We start from the raw sequence: 18,010 nt of genomic DNA, 5'->3' as shown, positions 1-18,010 counted from the left end.
TCTTATAGTGCTGCTCTATGGTGGTGATTTTTCAGCTTTGTATTTCTGACAAAGTCTTTATTTCCCCTTTGTTTTGAAAGATACTCACTAGTGAAGAATTCTAGGTTGACAGTTTTTTTTTCTTCAATATTTTAATGATTTGTCTCCATTGTCATCTAGCTTGCATTGTTCCCAACAAGAAATATGCTGTTATACATATCTTTCTTCCTCTGCACTCAATGTATCTTTTTCTCCTCTGGCTGCTTTTAAGGTTTTATTTTTATAACTGGTTTTAAACAATTTCATTACTATGTGTCTTTGAGTAGTTTTTCTCATGTTTCTAGTGCTTGGCTTTGTTGAGTTTCTTGGATCTCTGAGTTTACAGTTTTCAACAAATTGGAAAATTATCAGCCATTGTCTCTTCAAAGGAATTTTCCCTCCTACCTTTCCAGGATTCTAATTTCAAGTTTTTTAGACTGCTTGAAGTTGTACCCCAGCTCAATGGTGCTCTATTTGTTTTGTTTTGTTTTGTTTTTTCTCTCTCTCTCTGTTTCATTTTGGGTAATTTCTATGGTTATGACTTAAAGTTTACTAATATTTTCTTATGCAATGTCTAATCTGCCATTATTGCTTCTAGTTTATTTTTCACCTCAAACTTCATAGTTGTTGTATTTGTAGTTCTTTGTATCTCTTATGTCTCCACTTAACATGCCCGATTAAAAAAAAAAAAAAATTTTTTTTTTTTTTTTTTTTTTTTTTACTTGAAAGAATAGACCACAGCTATGACAAGAATTATAATGTCCTTGCTTATCTATGTCATTTTAGGGTCAATTTTTTTTTCTTTTTTCCTCATTTTGGGTCATATTTTCGTATTTCTTTCCACACCTGGTAATTTTTTATTGAATACGAGACTCTGTGAATTTCCTTTGTTGAATGCTGTATATTTTTTCTGTTCCTATGAATATTTTGAGCTTTGTTCAGGGATGCAGTTAAGTTACTTGAAAACAGTTTGATTCTTTCTACTCTTGCTTTTAAGATTTAGTAGGCAACACCAGATCAGTATTCATCTAGGATTAAGCCTGCCACACTGCCAAGGCAAAAACCTTCTAGTACTCCATTTGATTCCATTTTGGCTGATGGGAACAGGAACTATGAACAGTCTTTCATGAGCTCTGATGGTTGCATTCCCTTTTCTTTTGGGGTGGCTTTTTCTCCAACCTCAGGCAGTTTACTCATATGCATGCATTGATTACAACTGAACTTCAGACTCAAGTGAGGCCCCCTATAAATTTCTGAAGCTCTCTCTGTGTAGCTGTCTCCTCTCAAGTATTATGTCCTGTGAATTCTACCAGCCTTGGTCTCCCCAGACTCCCAGCTCTGTCTCCTCAACTTAGAGAGACCACTGGGCTACACCTGAGTTCTCCTTCCCTGCACAGCAGCCTGGAAACACCAGGCAATATGTTTGAGAAATTGTGGGGCTCATCTTGTTAGTGTCCCATTTCTCAGGGAACACTGACCTTTGCTGCATGATGTGAAAACTAAGGTGAAGGGCACAAGAAGAGATATAAGATTAGTATTTGCCCAGGCAGGGTGAATTTAGGGTACCAGTGGGACATCTAAGTGGGCAGCTGGGACTATGGGACTGGAAGTCAGGGGCAGGGTCAGGAGCTGGGGCTGCACCTCAAGGTCATCATCCACGCAGGGGTGAGTAGAGCTGTGAGTGGTGCCATCTCATGGGGGCCCTGGGGGCAGAGCTCCTCAACTAGGGAGACCTGTTTAGCTTTCCATTCTGCTCTCTTTTACGGTGGAGAGGCACTGATGAACAGGCAGAGGAGAAGATAACTGGGACATCAGTCTGTGGACTGCTTTGTAAAAGGGCAGGTATACACTAAGAAGCCAACAGGAGAGACTGACTTATAGGCAGAAAGGTATGAAGAGAGTAAAAAATGCAGGTCATGGAAGCCAATGAATGAAAGAGATTCTAAGGGGAGGAGATGACTTTCAGCTGTCATCCTGGGGAAGCATCTGTCGATGTCTTCAAAGATTCAGCTACAAGGATGTTTACCACAGGGTCACTTACAACATCAAAAACAAAACACTGGAAATACTCTAAGTGTCCAGCAGCAGGGGATGCACTGATAGACTCCCAAATAGTCATTAAAAACGACCTTGTGGAAGCATATTTGACCTGGTGGAGCTGTTTGTGATGTATGATTAGGAGGAAAGAGTTACAAAATAATATAGATGTTACCAGCACTTTTATTGACGTATATGTTACACCCTAGAAAAAGACCAAAAGAGAATACACAACAAAATAGTAAAAGCAGGTAAACTCTGGGTCCTAATATCACAGGCAATTCTATTTTCTTGTTGTGGTGTATCTAATTTCTAATTTTTATATGAGGAGTGTGTCTTCAGTGAGAAAGTGAGAACAAAAAATGTTTTTCAGTTGATCTTTTTTAAAAATGAGGGAGCTGTTTACTGCTGTAGTCCAGAGAGTTCAGTCAAGAGGTGGAGGAAACAAGACACCCTTGGTTCCAGCCATGGATCTCAGCACCATAGTGAGAGAGCTGGCAGTGGGCCAGGGAGGCAGTGGTAGTAGACTTTGCTCTCATCAAAATTATGTGAAAATTTGCATTTTCTCTGGACCAACAAACACCCTGTGGTGAGGATCATGTTTCGTAATTCCAACAAATGTCAGCTAATAACTCTCAAGGTAGCGTTCTCATCCCAGTGACCAGCTAGGGCTGTGGGTAGCCTGCCCTTCACAGCCTGCTGTCTCACTGCTTTGGAACCAGCTGGTTGAACTAAAGGCGCCATCTTCCAGCGGCTGTAGAAGACATGAATGGTGCCATGCCTCTTTTCTCACCCTCATTCTCTTTTGAACAGATCTGAGTGTAGGAATCACAGCCTGGATGGGTGTGTAGCTTTGTGGCCTGGGTGCTTCCTTCTGTGCACACTCCCCATGTGAAGGCACCTGGCCACCCCAGGGCAGTCCAAATCAAGGTTCCCTTAGTGGTAAGTGGGCTCACAGCACATCTCCTTAGCCTAGTCATGTTGTTGTCATTGTTAGCTGCTGTCAAGTCGTCCCCCACTAGGGCGAGCCCATGCACAGCAGAAAGAAATGCTGCCAGTCCTGTGCCATCCCCATGATCAGTTGTGGATCAGACTGTTGTGATCCACAGGGTTTTTTCGTTGGCTGATTTTCAGAAGTAGCTTGCTAGGCCTCTCTTTCTAGTCCGTCTTAGTCTGGAAGCTCCACTGAAACCTGTTCAACATGATGGCAACATGCAAGTCTTCACTGACAGATGGCAGCAACATATGAGGTACATTTGCTGGCAATGGAACCCGGGTCTCCCACATGGAAGGCAGTAATTCTGCTACTGAACTACCACTGCTTCACTAACCTTCTTATTAAAGAGCTCTCATTGGGTAGAACTGCAGCCCTTCTCACTCCACCTTCCTGGGTCCGGTCCCTAGTGCATCTAAAGGATCAGGAGAGACCATCCTCACCAGCTACCTCTGCTAAACTCTGGCAGGAAGACGGTACCCTCTGTGGGGTTCAACCCCCTGCAATGGGCCACTCTTCTAGGGAGGGGGGTGCTGGTCTAGATGTTCTTTTTGGACACTGACTTGTATGTACTATGACCATCATCTTAGCACAGGAAGCATGTCTGCACACACCACCACACACTGTTTCTGTAGAAACAGTCCAGCTTCTTCTCCTTCTCTCTGTGTTTATCCTACCACGGGAAGAAGCCTTTAAAGCGGAATGTAGGAGGACCTGCAGACCCCTTCCTTAAAAAGGTACTTTGGAGAGTGGCCTCCCACCTGGGCTGTTCTCAGGCACTGTGTGTTGTTGGGACTAGAGCAGAGCATGCTGGCTATACAGAGTCAGGAGTTTTCATTCACTGGGTGAGCATGACTGGTGAAGACTAAGGCTGGGAGGGGAAAGAGTGTCCCCTGCTGGAGATTAGGGACCACGTCACCCCAGTGCCCAGCACTCACGCTCCCAGGGCCTTTGCAAGACCAGAGTCAGAGATGAGGAAGGCGAGTTGAGATGGATGAGTGACTTCGATGTGGTTTGCTCTGTTCACTTCCGGGTTTACCGATGAGTCCTTCAGTGACAGGGTGTCGCCTTTGGCAAACACCAGTGTGCTGGCCTGGCTTCACCCAGACCTGTGTGTGCCAGTAGGGGCTGCTTAGCAAGAGGTCTGAATAAACATCAGTTGTCATGACACTGTAGTTCTGCCACATGCGGCAAGCATTTGCACGCTGTCCCTGCATCTTTTATCCCCAGCATGCTAAGTGATGACAGCCAAGTTCCTCAACTCCTGCACCTCCAGCCCCTTGGCCAGGCAAACAGCCCCAGAGCCAATCGCATCTGCTCTTTCTTCCACCTCCAAAATGAGAATACATTGGGCCTTCTGCCTGGTAAATGCCCATCACTGTGGCTCCATGTCTCAAGCCCTGATGTGAACATTCAATCTGCAGCGAGAACTGCCCTTCTGCACATTTTTTGGCAAGTTCCTTGGAGACTGGCAGTGAGTAGGAGTTGAGGGAAGATAGGATGGAACCAGCAGTCCAGGATGCTGGTCTCTCAAATGGCCCTCTGTGGGGTGGAAGTGTCAACCACAGGTCCTGATGAACCCTGCCTCAGAGGGGGCCAACAAACTCAGCCCCATGCTTCTGTGCCCTCAAACCAGCCAATCCCAGGGGATGCTGGCCTGTTGCTAGGATGCCAAACAGGTTTCAGCAGAGTTTCCAGACTAAGATAGACTAGGAAGAAAGGCCTGGTGATTTACTTCTGAAAATCAGCCAGAGAGAACGCTATGGATCACAATGGTCCAATCCACAACCGATCACGGGGCTGACACAGGACCGGACAGCGTGATGCTCTGCTGTGCACGGGGTCACCTACAGCAACAAAAGGCCAGGGGTCTCAGGTGGTGCAAATAACCTAAAGGTTGGAGGCTTCAGTCCACTCACAGTCGCCTCAGGAGGAAGGCCTGGTGATCTGCTTCTGAAAAATCAGCCTCTGCAAGCCCTGTGAAGCACAATTCTGCTCTGACACAGAGCTTGGAATCGACTTAATAGCAGCTGGTTATAAAAGACCAACCCACTGAGGTACCAGAGGGAATTCTATTTTGGAATTGCAAAATTGCCTCTAATTTGGATTTCTCTTGAGTCTTACATTTCTAACTTTGTTTTTTTCACTGGCTCCGCTAACATAGACTATCAGCCCTGGAGTGCACTTCTTCTGAAATGGAGTAAATTCTTTCCACCCACACACCACACAGGCTTTCTGGGAACACCTGTGCTCAGCTCAGCCCAGTCGCTGTACCAAGAAAGAAAGAGAGAGGGATGAAGAGCAGCAGGAGGGCAGGACAGAGCTGAAAGGCACAGAAAGGAATATGTGATCACCCCTGGGCCTCCTGAGAGGTGCGGCTGAACAGAGTGATGGCAGGTCATTGTGTTGTCAGGTGACTGTGGATGCAGACTGGTCAGCCAGATGAGGCTGCAAAGATCAGCTCATCTGGCCAGGTCTGGGCAGCTTGTCCAAGTTACAGCCATTCGAGGAGGGGTAGAAAACCAGACTGCTTCCTTTCACCCCTCCCAGCCTGCCTCCCCTTCCTTCTCTTCTGCTGGAATCCTGCAGGATGGGGACCCCACCAGCCGACTGGGTATTCCTCACGCCCCGCTTGGGGAGTGGTTGCAGGGCTGAGTGGCTACAGGGCTCATCAACCCAGTCAGCACATGTGGGTGCCGAGCCTCTCGGACCAAGGTGTCTCAGTCTCGGGCTGTCTCCTAAGAGGAGGCTCAATCCTCTGACCATCTGTGTGGAAGGAGGTGTGTTGGTGCCGGCTGCTGCATTGACCACCCTGGTTGGAATCTGAGTGTGCCAAGGTCTCACTGGCCAATTGACTGGGGAGTCCTGCTCAGAGACTGCACAGAATCTGATCCTGCTGTTTAGTTGTTCAAACGACTCCAACAAATGGGCCGACTGGTCTCCAATAGGCTGAGTTATAGTTTTGGACAAAGTCACAACTTGTGTGAGATAAACAGAATGATTGCTTACATGAAGTCTTTCAATCAGTAACTATTTCCCTCAGCTCAGAGAACCCAGGCAACCTGGGACAGCCAGCGAGGGATCGCAGGTCCATGATTGAACCTGAACTTTGTGCTCTAACTTCCTCGGAACTTAAATAAAACCCTGTTGCCATCAAGTTGGCTCTGTCTCGTAGCAACCCCATATGACAGAGTAGAAATGCCCCCATAGGGTTTCCAAGGAGTGGCTGGTGGATTCGAACTGCTGGCCTTTTGGTTAGCAGCTGAGCTCTTATCCACTGCACCACCAGGAAATAAAATAAAACCCAAACCCGTTGCCACTGAGTCAATTCCGACCCATAAAGACCCCATAGAACAGAGCAGAATTGCCCCACAGGGTTTCCAAGGGATACCTGGTAGATTTGAACTGCCAGCCTTTCGGTTAGCAGCCGAACACTTAACCACTATGCCAAAAGGGTTTCCTAGGAACTTAAACCTGCTGGCGGATTCTAACACCCACCGACTTTGGGTTAGCAGCTGAGAGTTTAACCGCTGTGCCACAAGGGATCCTTCTTTGTAAATATAGGGAAGCATTAAAAAAGCAAATAGAAGTACTTCATCATTCCACTACCGAAACAGAAAACCTCTTTTTCTGTTGTTTATCCTTTCAGAATTACACAGGGATGTATATACAGAGGGAACCGTCCAGGGACACATTTAACAGTTTTCCTTACAAATAAAGGATCATACGATGTAAACTGTTTTCTAATCTCCTGTATTAGCGAGTGGTTGCTACAATGATTCTGCTTAATAAACGGTCCCAAAGCCTCGGTGGTTTACAGCAATGGCAGTATTTTCTGTGCATGACTCTGCAGATCAACTTATGACCCTCACTGATCCAGGATGAGCACAGTGGGCGCTCAGCTCCAGCCGTGCTCTTGTTTGTTCCATGTGTTTCTGTTCTGGGTCCCAGACCACCCAGACATGCTCTTCCCATGCCAGGTCACCGGAGCACAGAGCCACGCTACACCAGCATGCTCAAGGACTCTTCCTGTATACATCTGCTCACACTCCGTCTACCAAAGCAAGTCACATGGCCAAACCTAATACCCGTGAGTGGGGAATTGAACACACTCGATCTAGTGTATTCCAAGGGTAGATGGCAGAGGGAGGCATGAAGTGAAAAAACAATTTAGTCTACTCTACTTCCCTTTTAGTTTGGCAACATATGGAGACTATGTTTTCATGCCTTAGTGGCTACAAAGTATCCTATATGTTTCATATACAATGTCTTGTTTGATTAATCCTCTATTATTGGATGCTTAGGTTACTTTCAGTGCTTTGAAAGAATGACGAATGGTACTATTGAACACCCTTGTACAAACATCTTTGTGCCTTGAGTAAAGGTTCTACAAGAACTTCCTGTTTTGTGGCATACCAGAAGGGGATGAGAAGTTGGCACAGTCTCAGACAAGCTTATAGTAACAAAGAAGAACCTGGCATTCATGGTCCCGGCCTGACCACACTGTCCAGCTCACTGAGCCATCTGAGATCTGCCCAGTGAGGACTGGTCTGACCTTGGATGCTGGTTGGTAAATGTCTGCTACTCCCCATCTGAGTGACTTTGTTTCTTTGAAGGAGGAAACCCCTTCTCTGCTGCCCCATAACTCCCAGGGTTACTGTGAAGATCAAAGGAAACAGGCCTCTGAAGACTCAGATTGCTACAAGGAAAATCTAGGTTAGCGGCATTAATCCAGACTATTGAACTCCTTCCTGTCTTGAGTGTTGGTTATTTCTAGGTATGTGAGCTTCCCTCCTGTGGGGGGACAAAAAGCGAAGCTAAGACAAAGCATCCAGGTGTCCTGAATTGAGCCTAAATACTTTGGTCTGGTCCCACAGTTGGTACCTCTCAGCGACCAAATGCTCCCATCAGGGAAATGGGATGGACACAATTACACGCATCCTTTGTCTTCTGCACACATGTTTCCTTAGGATTAGTGAGAGATATTTGGGGGACTGCATTTTGTTCTTAGGGAAAAAATACAAAATATGCAGAAGATACACTAACTTTTATAAAATAAATGCCATGAATCCCAGTTAAGTCAAATATGGGTGAAATTGTGTGGGTACTAACATTTTGCACGCCCTCCTTAAATGTTTAAAAAAAGACCTAGGCATAATTGCCTTGGCAAACCTGCCAACGAAAACACTCCACCTGGGAGCTGCTGGCTTGGAGCACTGGAGGTCAAGGGCACATCATGGTCATTCCCAGCAGGTCAAGGACACATTCTGGCCATTCCCAGGAGGTCAAAGGTATATCGTGGTCATTCCCAGGAGGTCAAGGGCACATCAAGGTCATTCCCAGGAGGTCAAGGGCTTTTGCTGTGGCTGTGAAGGGGAAGTCCTTCCTGTTCTCATTCCTGACGTACAGTGAGGCAGGGATTCTACCTCCCTCTGCAGACCAACCATCATCTCAGTTTCTTTACACAGCCTACATGTCATCTATATTTAGTTACAGCCACAACAATTCTCTTGTAAGTTTGTTTGAAATAAATAAATAAATAAAACCCCACATTTATTATGCATGAGCTTTGGAAGCTTCAGTATACTCCTAAAATCAATAAAATGCACCTATTCTTCCCAGCTTATAAATTATGGCAGCCCTTCAACCTTTGCAAGGAAAACCAGAAGCCCAAGTTTTAGAGGAAGAGGGATTGGAATTCCTTGTTTTGCCAGGAACCGAGAACTAACTGGAAGCCTCAATGGCCCAGGATTGTCACCTGCCCTGGATACCAGGACATTAGGACCAGGTGCTGAAAGTGGGTGCTTGCAAAGTGGCCCGGGGTTGTCCTTGGCAGGGCTTTGCTAGGGTAAATGCAACAGGGATGGCGAGGAAGCTCTTTTCCCTTACCCCCCTTGTCTTGGTCTCCTAGTGCTGCTGGAACACAAACACCACCAGTGGGCGGCTTTAAAGAACAGGGATTCATTTTCTCACCATTTTGGAGGCTGAAGTCCAAATCAGAGCGTCGACTCTAGAAGAGAGTCCCTCCTTGTCGGTAGCCCCAGGTGTTCCTTGACTTTGACTTGTAGACAGATCTTCACGTGGCATCTTCCCTTGTGTGTTCCTCTCCAAGACTGGTCCCTCCTTCTGTAAGACACCACTCAGAGAAGGTTAGGGTTAGGACCCACCCTACCCCTTATGACCTAATTAGCGTAACAAAAGAAAACTCACTTCCAAACAGTGTCACATTCCAGGTACAAGGGTTAGAACTTCAACATACTTTGTGGAGAACACAATTCAATCCATAACACCTGTGCTTTGCTTTTGTAAGTTTATACTCATAAGCAGAAGATATATACACATACATAAATGCATCTGTGCATACATACCTACATACATGCACACACGTATACACACACACACATTTCTCCTGAGGATTTTTACTTGCCCTGCTTATACTGATCACACGTCTGGCTCCAGCTCCCGCCAAGGCACTGGCTGCTCAGAACTTTATCTTCACACTGTCCCAGCACTGACACCTCGGTCGCAATCTAGAGAGAGCTGGGCAGAGCAAGCTGTCTGAATTGGAACCATCTCCCCCTTTCAGGTCATGTTTCGCTGCCTTTAACATCCTTTAGAAATCAGATAAAAAGAGAAATTACAGAAGGGCTGGGCAGGGGAAGGTACGTCAGGCAATTGTAGCCTCAGTCAAGAAGTACAACCCAGGATGGCACTTATTGTGAGCATTTGGCTTTCATAAAGGGAGGAAACATCTTGTGGAAATACTGTGATGACTGTCATTTGGCTGAATGTTACCTGATGTGCTGTATTCAGTGTGACTTTGTTCCCCATATAGAATCTTCTCGGTTAACATCTCTCCCATGGAAGGAGAGGTGCTGTTTCATGCCATCTGAGATAGGTCACACTGGTTACCTGCTGTTGGTGGAAGTCTGAATGTTCCAAGCCCAGGCGCTTCTGTTCAAGAGATTTCATGCCTGACTCATTAGTGCCATTAAACCTGATTTTTCCGGGTGTAGTTTATTGCTAAGCTTAATGAACTACTTTTGGTTCATTACTGAGTCTTTGGGGTCATTCTCCCTCCCCCACTACAAAATAGGATTTGCATATATCCGTTGGCATTTGTATTTGGAATATTAACATAATACATGGTAATGGTGGACTATAAATCAGCAGAATAATATGCCCCTGTGTGTCAAGCAGCCTAGACCTCAAATAATTGCCACTTGATGCTAAAGTACATTTGTAATTTCTAAGTGAGCTTCAATTATTTATAAATTATGTTAGAAGTCAGAAGAGATTTTAGCTTCCCATGTGGCATTGGTTAAGACCTGTGATACTGACCAAGATGGATGGTGGCACTGAGCTTATCACATGGTTTTACAGTAATTAGTCTTTTAGGACTGCTTCCCCTCCGGTCTCTGAGTTTGGGTTCCGATCCCGAACACATCCAACACTATTCCAGGCGAGCTTCCTCTCAGGGTCTATTTTCTCACACAGCCTGCAGGAACGTTGGTGACTTTCCATTTGGTAATTGTTTCAACTCATTGACACTTAGATTACTTCTCCTTACATGTTTACTATATTCCACTTTCAAGTAAGTTCCTGTTGATTTATGGACACAATGAGTTTTGTCCACCAGCCGTATTGATCTTTCATTGTTTTCCTATCTTAGAACTTACCCATAAAGTTTTTGTGGTTAATTAAGGGTTTCCTGGTCCCCTTTAATTAGCTCTATTGTTTATTATTGTAAATTTGGAATTATTTTTCAGATATTGTTTTATGAGGTGTCCAGTCAAGGAAAAGAGCAGTAAGTCACACCCATCTGTCAGTCTGTTGTACTGTGCTGGTATGTGTGTTGCTGTGATGCTGGAACCTATGCCACTGCTATTTCAAAACCCAGCAGGATCACCCGTAGTATAAGGTTTCAGCAGAGCTTTCAGACTAAGACAGACTAGGACGAAAGGACTGGTAATCTACTTCTGAAAATTAGCCTGTAAAAACCTTCTGGATCACAAAAGAACATTGTCCAACTCTCATGCTTTGAATACATCATCAGAAGGAGGTCATCATGTTTGGTGAAGTCAACGGCTAACGAGATTAAGGGAGACCCTCAGTGAGATGGATTTGCACAACAGCTGCAGAAATAGACTTGAATGTGCCAGCAATTGTGAGGATGATGCTGGACCAGTCAATATTTTGTTCTATTACACATGAGGTCGCCATGAGTTGGAGCGGACTTGAGAGCATCTATCCACCATCCATCCATCCATCCATCCATCCATCCATCCATCCATCCATCCATCCATCCATCCATCCATCCATCTATCGCTCTATCCATCTATCATCTATCTATCCATCATCTATCCATCTATCATCTATCTACTCATCATCTCTCATCTATCGATTATCTATCATCAATCTATCTATCATCTATCTATCCATCTCTCTATTATCTACATTCTGTCTATGATCTAACCATCTATCATCTATTTACCTATCATCTATATATCCATCTATCATCTCTCTATTATCTATCACCTATCTATCCATCTGTCATCTATCTATCTATCCCTATGAAAAATTAGAAATGAGAAGGAAGAGAGGCAGATGCCGCTACCTTCTTCCAGCTGGCCCCCAGGGTCCTTGGGTCCATTCTTCTCCTCCAGGAGGCAGAAATCCTCAAAGTCAGGTAACAGGTGGGTTTTCCTCAAGAGTGCACTTTGCAGCTTCCTGGTGCCCCCTCTTTGCTCATCCTCCTGTCCATGTGAGCTGAATGCAGGAGAAGGAAAGCACCCCTCAGCAGCCCCTCAGCAGTCCTGCCACCCTCCTCCCACACAGCCCTGCTCACCCAGCTCCCCACACCCAGTGAAGGGTCTACTTCCCCTCAGAGTCCCTTCCTCAGGGCACAAGCGCCAGGACACCAGAGCCTCCTCTGTCACTTCAGTGGTGGTGCCTCAAGGTGCCTGTAGACCTTGGGCTCCCTGCCTCAGCAACAATGGGGACCAGCGCACGTTAGTGGCTGCAAGTGAACGATTCAATAGAATCCCTGCTTCCAGGTGAAGAGATGCAGGTGCAGTGGGGAGATGTAGACAGATAAGAGCCTGAACTGACCTCCTCCACCCCCAGTGAGAGTCAAGGCCAGTCCTTCTCACAGAGCCATCTTGGGGGACTGCCAGGGAGAGGCCACCGACCCTTCCCCCCAGGGCCAAGGGGCTCTGCAACCAACTCTGGCCCCACCGCCCCAAGACTCTCAGTGGTGACTACCATACCCCCATACCCTCCTTCCAATGTACAAAGCCCTGGGAACTTCTGCTCCAGGCAGACCACTGGACAACACCCACAGACCTGGAGCTCCTGGACCACTCAACCACAGGAAGAGATTGTCCACTGCAGTGGTCTGCTCAGCCCCTCCCTCTAAAAGGACATATTTCTGCTGATCCTGGGGGCTCCAGAGAGTGGAGGCCTGGAAGACCATGTGCAGCTTATCAAGCTGGTAAGTGAACATCTCCTGAACACCTCAATTTCTACTGAAACCCCATGCTCCCTCTGTGGTGTTCCTTCAGACATCCACTTTCCCCACAGCCTAGGCCATCTCCCTGACCTGCTGACCACCCCAGGCAGACCTGAGAGTCCTGTGCACAGGGACAAGTGCATGAGGACCACATCACCTCCAGGGTGTGTCCACCTGGCAAACCTTTGACACTGGGTCTGGTGTCACAGTGCCCATGGCAAGCATGCTTCTGGTTTCCTAAAACCCATTGCCATGAAGTCTATTCTGACTCATAGTGATGCTACAGGACAGAAAAGACCTGCCCCATAGGGTTTCTGAGGCTGTAATATTTATGAAAGCAGACTGCTACATTCCCTCTCCCCACCCCCAGGCAGAGCCACTGTGGGTTGAACTGCCAACTTTTCATTTAGCAGCAGAAGGCTTAAGCAGGGCCCCTATCTGCTGGTCCCAGGCTCTGCATATTCACCAGAAAGGAGGCTGTGCTGTGCCTGGCTCCCAGGGACCTGGAAGCTGGATTCTTCCTTCAGCTTCCTTGTTTACAGACATTAGCATTTGATCACCTAGGGCTCAGGAGAGTGGAGGGGAGCACTGGAAGGCCCTGCCTCTGTCCCTGCTTGTTTGCATCTGCAGATCTCCGCATGAGTGACCAGTCCTGGCCCGCTCTGCTCTGTGACTTTACAGAGCCCCTTTCCTGATCTTTATTTCCAGCTGACATGAATTAGCACTCCATTAGCAAATCAGAAACCCTGGCGGCACAGTGGTTAAGTGCCACGGCTGCTAGCCAAAAGCTTGGCAATCTGAATCCACCAGGCGCTCCTTGGAAACTCTTTGGCGCAGTTCTACTCTGTCCTGTAGTGTCACTGTGAGTCAGAATCAATGCAACGGGTTTTTCTGTTGTTGTCATTAGCAGATTAGGCCAGTAATTGAGCTGCGTGGCAGAGGAGAAGGGTCCAACCTGGGCTCCTTACTCACTTCCTGGGCTGGGTTCCTGGTGGGGAGGGAGGCAGAAGAAATGCCAGCAGCTGTGCCCCAACACGCTGGCTGGACAGCCCATGATGACCACATCAGGGTGTCTTCCAGGCAAGGCGTTCCTCACAGGGACTTTTCCTGGAGGAGGCTCTGAATTTGCAACTTAGCGGTAGGCAGGTTCTCTGCTGTTTTATGGGGGGTACTTATCACGTTTTCACAGACAACATAAACATAATTTTAGGCATCAAATGTCTTTATTGTCTTCATCCCTCAGGAAATGACAGTAAACAAGCCTCTGTTAACAGGCAGTTTCCTGTAAGGAGGAGATAAAATGCCCATTCTTCTCGAGTATCCAATGAGCATGGTTCACCAGGTGATGCAAACATCCATTGCACAGCCCATCTGCCCCGAGAGCTGATTGAGAGTGACGGCGTCTTGCACCACACTGTGTAAACTACAGCCTAATTCAAATTCCAGCTTTCCGAACTGGGGGTAGAGTTTCTTGCTGTTTCCTGATGTTACATGGGCTCTAATATCTTTGATTTTGTCATCCCAAATCTTGAAATCTGACTTTCAAAAGCCTGACTGGAAAGGAAACTTGGTAATGAGCAGTGTGGTGGTTAACTTCATATGTCAACTAAACCAGGCTAGGGTGCCCGGTTATTTGGTCAAACCCTTGTCTAGATGTTGCTGTGAAAGTTTTTTGTAGATAATTTAGTCATTTGTGACTTTCAGTAAAGATGATTACCTTCAATAATATGGGTGGGCCTCATCCAATCAGTTGAAGGCCTTTAGAGCAAAATCTGAAGTTTCTCAGAGAGAAAAAAATTCTTCCTCAAGACTGTAACATAGAAATCCTGCTGTGTTCCCAGACTCCTGCCTGACTTGCAGATTCTGAACTTCCAGCCCCACAATCATGTGAGCTAACTGCATAAAATAAATCTCTCTTTCTCTAGATAGGTAGATAGATGATTGATAGACAGATAGAAAGACAGGCATGCAGGCAGACAGACAGACAGATGATGGATGGATAGATAGATGGGTGGATAGATAGATGAGAGAGAGAAATGACAGCTCTTTTTCATTGTCTTTCTCTGGAGAAGCCTGACTGACACACCAGATCCCGGAAGCACAGGTTGACAGGGGAGCCTGGGATGAAACTATCCAAGAAACAAGGCCATGTCTTTGGCTCTTTTCAGAAATCACCCCACATACAAACGGGAGAGGAAGCCAACTTATTTTTGCAGTTGGAACTGCCCACGCCAGAAGTAAAAATGATGGTGGCAATTGTTCCCACCATCATGGAGGACAGGCCTGTCCCAGTCAGCATGTCCCACAGCTCAGACCGTGCCTCTTCCTGCTGCTGAAACGTCTTCCCACAGGCAGGTCAACTACCCAACTGGCAGTCACACTTCCACGTTCCATTTGGGATGTACTTCTCTTTTACCCTGCAATGAGGGAACACAGGGTACAAATCTCCTTCCAAAGGCTATGGATAGGGAAATTCAAGCCCTCTTCCAGTTGTGGTACTAAACAAAAAGAAAACATTCCAAGGCTGACTGCTGACGTCCAAAGAAACAGAGACCATTCCAGAAGCACAAATTTATGCCAGAAAAGTTGGGGATTCATTGCTACCTGTTTGCATCTACCCGTTCCAAGCAAGGTGGAAGTACAGAAGCGCATGACCTTGGCATGGGCTGTCCTTAAAGATTATCATCTACCTGGAGAAATGGAGGAGGTTCCCCACGCTCCAGAATTTTATCCTGGACCTTCAGATGGGATGGACCACAGAAACAACACCTGCAGTTCAGCCTGCAGGAGCAGAATTGTAATAGCAGCCACAATAACAACAAGAGCTGGCACTGAACACTGACCATTGATGCTGCACCGTCCTCTGGATGCAGGAGGTCAGCCAACTGTTTGGTTGGAGAGAGCACAGTCCCACGAAATGTGGGCATGGGGCAGGACTGGCCTCTCCTGCTGCTGGGGCCTCTCTGCTGGGCAAAAAGAGGAGCAGAGGAGCCAAGGAGCAGAGAGGCCTAGGGCAGAGGGACAGAGGGGCAGAGGGGCTGAGGGGTCGAGGGGCAGAGGGAGAGAGAGGCCAAGGAGCCAAGAGAAAGGGGCTGGGAAGCTGAGGGAACTAGGGGCAGAGGGACAGAGGGGCCAAGGGACAGAAGGGCAGAAGGGCCAAGAGGCAGAGGGAGAGAGAAGCCAAGGGGCCAAGAGGAAGAGGGCAGAGAGACAAAGAGGCTGAGGAGTAGAGTAGCCAAGGGGCTGAGGGGCCGAGGGACAGAGAGGCTGAGGGGCTGAGGGGCCGAAGGGCTGAGGGGCAGAGGGACAGAGGAACAGAGGGGCTGAGGGGTCAAGGGTCAGAGGGGCCGAGGGGCCTAGGGGCTGACGGACCAAGAGGCAGAGGAACAGAGAGGCCGAGGGGCAGAAGGGCCGAGGGGCCAAGGGGCAGAGGAACAGAGGAAGAGAAGTGCTGAGAGGCCGAGGGATCAAGGGTCAGGGAGACCGAGGAGCAGAGGGACAGGGAGGCTGAGGGGCAGAGGGGCCAAGGGGCTAAGGGGCCGAGGGGCAAAGGGACAGAGAGGCTGAGGGGCCAAGGGGCTGAGGGACCAAGGGGCAGAGGGACAGAGAGGCCGAGTGGCTGAGGGAGAGAGGTACAGAGAGGCCGGGAGGCAGAGGGGCAGAAGGACAGAGGGGCAGAGGGACGGAGAGGCCGAGGGGCAGAGGGGCCAAGGGGCAGAGGGACCGAGGGACAGACAGGTCAGATGGGCAGCAGGGCAGAGGGGCAGAAGGACCGAGGGACAGAGGGGCCAAGGAGCAGAAGGGCAGAGGGGCCAAGGGGCAGAGGGGCTGTGCATCCAGAGGTCTCCAAGGCAGGACCCAGGACAGCACCTGTCAGTCCTCAGGTGCCTGCAAGCTAAGGGCATGCAGTCTGATCTTCCCAGCTGTCTTGGTCCTGCCCTGAGGTGTCAAGGTGGTGGCCCAGTATCTGTGAGCCTCACCTTGGTCTTCTCACAGGCTGGACTGGACTCTGGGAGGCTGTCAGCAACCACGCACCTGGCTCAGGTGACACTCAGCACCCTTGCCCAGGACATGTCCTGGCCATTCCTGCCTTTCAGTCACACTGTGTCGTCATTACCTGGTTTAGGTAAAGGGAAAGCCCCTACCCAGGGCACCGCCACCCCACAGGCCCCAGGTTTAATTACAACAAAGGCACAGTCGCCAGGTTGTGTTTCTCCTAAAATAACAGGATTGTTTGTGACTGCAGAGTCTTTCTTATGAGTCAACATTTAATTTAACATCAGAAACTGTTCATTTTTAAGTAAGAGGCCATATAAAGCATTACCTCAGCCTTAAACCATTTCCAAAGGGTCTCAGCAAAAAGGACTCTTTTTTTTTTTTCCTTCCAAACAGAGAATATTCACTTTTTCTTTTACATTTTAGAGCACTTTCTCAAAAGTCAATTTTTATCTTTCAAGTTCTGTACTTTTTTCAACGTTTCTCTTATATAACCATTAGATGTTGTTCCCGCCATAGCTCTGGTTCGGTCAGAGATTCTCGACTGCAGAAGCACAGTTTGGGGAGCCTGCCAGGCCTGGATGTTCACTGCGCAGTGCTTCACTGGCTAGACGATGCTGCTTTGTCCAGCAATGACACGGAAAGCTCTGCTCCTCCTGCTCGGGGGGGAAGGTGCTCTCTGAGACCTATTTTATCCCTGCTGACAGCTCTGAATCACCCACAAAACAGTGATAGGAAAGAGAAGTCGATGGTGACAAATGTGAGACTTCAGAGGCAGACCGTGCACCCTGGAACCCCTGTGGCCAGCCCCCCCTACCCTCAGAGCCCAAGCGAGCCCTGAGCCTAGAGCCGAGAGAAGAAGGGCAGAGCCTGGGACACCCCAACCTCCGGTACCAGGCAGAACCGGCACACAGGAGCCACAGGCTGCATACTACCCCGGGGGCGATCTTGGTAGAAGGCCAGAAACAAGAACCCGGAGCCGCTGCACTGTGAGGTGCATTCTCTCAGACGGCTGGCCAGGTTTCCCTTTAGAAAACAAAACTCAAGCCTTTTGGAAAACATGGAGAATATGAAGTTATAAGCGAATGCAAACTATCATTATAGTTCTTGAGCTGCAAGGATAGATACAGCACTACTTCTCCACATGTATAAAGCACAAAATAAAATACTTTTGTAGCAAGGTTTAAAGGAATGCCTCAGATACGCTTGTATGATGCTGCTTCTTCAGCGCCTAATCACCGGCCTCCCAAGGCGGGTGAGCGTTCCAGAAGATTGTCTGCGGAAGGTCCCCGCACTGTCCTGGCTCAGGGTCATTTCCCATAATGTCCATCTCCTTTCTCTTATGAAACCTCTTTAACTTTCAAAGTTCTGAGTCATCTGTATTGCTAAATTAACTAGACCCTAATTATTTGAAGGAGTCCCTGGATGGTCCAAACGGTTAAACACTCGGCTGT

The sequence above is a fragment of the Loxodonta africana genome, chromosome 16 (genome assembly GCF_030014295.1).
Source record: "Loxodonta africana isolate mLoxAfr1 chromosome 16, mLoxAfr1.hap2, whole genome shotgun sequence".
Lineage (NCBI taxonomy): Eukaryota > Metazoa > Chordata > Mammalia > Proboscidea > Elephantidae > Loxodonta > Loxodonta africana.
The sequence above is the reverse complement of the archived record's forward strand: the minus strand, read 5'-3'. Positions refer to the sequence as shown.